The sequence below is a fragment of the Quercus robur genome, chromosome 4 (genome assembly GCF_932294415.1).
Source record: "Quercus robur chromosome 4, dhQueRobu3.1, whole genome shotgun sequence".
In the NCBI taxonomy this organism is placed as follows: Eukaryota; Viridiplantae; Streptophyta; class Magnoliopsida; order Fagales; family Fagaceae; genus Quercus; species Quercus robur.
The window spans coordinates 84232746-84236496 of record NC_065537.1 but is presented as its reverse complement, the minus strand read 5'-3'; positions in this window follow the sequence as shown (position 1 = coordinate 84236496).

The window sequence follows — 3751 nt, the reverse complement described above, 5'->3', positions numbered from 1 at the left end:
GTGTTAATTTTTGTGACCATCCAAGATTTAACTTATTGATATGTTTAATACTTTTTGGGGGTGTGAGGTAAGAAGTGTGTGATGGAATTTGTTTTGCCTTGACAAAGAATTTTTTTTTATAAGGGAAATAAATTTTTGAAAACCTTTGGAGTCATTAACATGCATCCCATATCATAAAAAAATATCTTCCAAATGGTTATGTAGAAAATTTCCAGGTTTTTCAAAAATTTGTGATTCTTCAAGATTCGATCAATTGAACCTGTTTTTTAACCGATCGAAAAGAAAAAGAAAAAACCCGATTTTAGGGCTTAAACTCTCGGGTTGTCTCGAGTATTTTTTGATTCCTCTTGACCAATCGAAAATCTTATTTTAAAAAAAAAATAGGAATCAGATCACAGTTCTTTAGAGCTTTGTCCTCTTCTTCTTTGATTCCTCTCTCAATCCCTTCTCACTCTTTTTTTTTTCTTTGGTCTTTTTATGAGTCAAAGTCTCAAAGGTTTTCTTCCTCAACATCAAGTAAAACTCTTTTACCCATTCCTTTTGTTTAAATTACATGCATTCATGTTTTTTATAACAAAATTTTTCAAATTTTTGAACTAAAGATTTTTTAGGGTTTTTGATGATTTTGAGTGTCTTGATCCAATTTGTTGGATGGGTTTTCGTTCATGCATCATATTAACATGATGCTTAGGCTTTAATTTCAAAAATTTCATGATTTCTTCAAAATTTCAAAATTAGGGTTTATGCATTCTTGAGAAAATTGGGGATTTTGTTCAATTGGGCTAAATTGATTGAAATTTACTCTTGACATTGCTTATTTGAGTGATTATAACATGTTTTATACTTTTTGTGTTGTTCAATATAAGAATTTTTGAAAAATTAGGGTTTTTAAAATTGGGGATTTTGCTAAATTTCTAATTTTCTTGGTCAATTTTCAAAATTGAGATGAAATTGAATTATTTTAGAACATTAGATCATGCATCATCTATGTACTAGTGTCATGCGTCATATAGTTTTTCAAAAATTTCATGTTAACTTGTCTCTAATTATTTGATGCAGTTTACCTTTGGCTTTTGTTTTTGTTTTTGTTTTTTGTTTTTTTTTTTTTTTTAAATGTATTATTTAAACTTTAGACATTGCTCCTAAGGTTGGTAAGAAATTCAAAACCAAGACAAATAAAAACCCTACTTATTCTTCTACCTCTCCTTTGGTTGATAGGGTTAGGTTTCTTTCTACTAAGACTGAGGAAGTCTATAAGACCTTAACCAAGTATAGGTCTATATGGGGGGGTTGGGGGGGGGGGGGGGGATGAGAGAGAGAGATTGTTCTAGATGAGTTAGATCCTTCTATACATAGGAATCTAGTGTTTAGGAATTGGGTTTCTTTGTGTGATGTATCTGATCCTCCTTCTGCTACTTTGATTAAATAGTTTTACTCAAATCTCTCTATATATCCTGAGGTTACAGGTGGTCATTATTTGACTACTTGGATTAAAGTTAAAGAGTTTAGGATTACTAAACAGATAGTTTTCGAAACTCTAGGTGCACCTTTAGTTCGTAAACCCACATATCCATACATTAAGTTTCATCCAGTAGATGATATCATGTCTTTGCTTTGTGGTAGGTCAATTTCTTGGGGATTTGAACCAAGAATAAACTCATGTTCATATTGTTCCTATAGATAGGTCTGCATTCCTTTATGCTCTTATCATATATGGATCTATGTGTTTTCCTTCCCTATTGATTCAAACTATTGTTGATATTTATAGGAGTAAGTCCAAAGCACAAAAGTTGTTTTTTCCTATGTATATATATAGGGTGTTGACCTTTCTAGAGTTATCAAATCACTACCCCTATAGGAGCCACTTTTCTCAGATAGTGACAGACTCAGATGAAGCATGTTGAACCAAACACTAGGACTTCAAAAAGATCAAGAGGTGAAACTACTACTGCAGCTCCTGCCTCTAGTGATTTGCTTGATGTTGAGGAGGTAAATGTGGATCCTACCGAAGCTGTGGATCCTTCTGGTGATGATGATACTGTTAACCCTACCCCTCCTCTATCACTCCGTGCCATGATGGAGTCCTTTATGACTACTCAGACAGCTCATGGACAACTTATTGATGAGCTACTTACTGAGGTGGCTGCATTGAGAGATGATTTTGCCGAGTATAGGAGGGCTTTTCCACCTCCTCCACCCTCTAATGCTTGATGGTTGTCTTTGGCAATTCGTAACAAAAAGGGGGAGTAGGTTTTAGGTTTGGGTGAGAGCTCTTGTATTTAGGGGGAGTAGAGAGTTTTTGTATTTAGGGGGAGTGCTTTTGAGATGAGAGATTTTGATGTATCTTTTTTATTTTGATGTATATTTGTTTTGTTTTATTGTTCTTGTTTCACAAACATTGTTGTTTCATTGACTATGATAGTATATTTGATGTTTATTCATTTAATAGCCTATCTATTTCCATGTTTTTGTGAATTCAAGTTTAGTTTTTATTTATTGGATTTTTACTGTATTTTCCACACATGCGTTTATGGTTTGCTTTCAGTATTTTAGGAAATTATAGGTTAATTCTTTCAATAGCTGCTATCAATACTAGCAACTAATAGTTAGTAGTTGTGATAGAATTGTATTAGGGCAATACTTTATAATTGGGCTGATGTTTGATTTGAGCAATTCATCTTGTATGTGTTTTGTCATGGATTGCCAAAGGGGAGATTGTTAGGTTTTAAATATTTAGGATTAAATGTTTAGAATTATATTTTGTTTATGTTGGTAAATTGAGAACAAAACATGTCTAGTATAATTGTTAGGCATTGCTCAAAGGTGTATGTTTCAAACTTCAAGTTCGAGCTGACTGTAGAAAAGAAGAGTCAGAATCTGCTAAGCTCGATTGATCAAAAATTAGGTTCGACCAATTGAAAATAGCAGAAATCAGATTCTGCAGAATTCTAAACAAGGCCCAAGCCCACTAAAAACATTTAGGGTTTTAATCTAACTTATCGGGAAATCCTAGCTATGTTTTGGAGACTTTTTGAAGACTTGTGTCTTACTCTTTGTGAGATCTAAGAGGTACTGTATCTTCTAACTGCACAAGCATCTACCAGAAAAAGATTTACAATCAAGCATTGGTAGAACCTAATTGCTACTACAAAGATCAACAAATGAAGGTGATTTGAAACCACTAAATGGGATCTTAAAGTCACAAGCATGGGTGCTTGTGTTGCAGTAAGTCTAAGAAGAGAAGGAGTCCGTGAATTCGAAACTAGCACGTGGCCGTGTCAGTAAGTTACTACTTGAGATAGCAATAGATTTAGGGTTAAATCTAATTGTAAAAACTTCAAATCTCTTATAGTGGATTTGTTTTACCTTGAGTATTGTTAAGTCAAATCCTTTCTAGTTTTTTACCTTGAAACAATTCGTTTCATCGGTTTTCCTGGGTCATCATATCGTGGTATTTATTTTTCACTACTTTGCACGATATAATTTATTATTGTTTAACCTATCTAAATAATTAACCTAAGTAATCACTTGGCTAATATATTAAATTAAACAATCTGGTTTAAGGGGTCTAAACAAAGAAACATCATACATTCATGAATGCCTCACCTATTGGAAATTGTTGCTATTTTTTATAATCAAATCAAAGTTGTTGCTATTAATATTGTTCTATCTATTATATATTTTTTAGGGGCAAAATTGGTAAATATGCTTAATTTTAAAATTATTTAGCAAAATATCCATATTTCCAAAT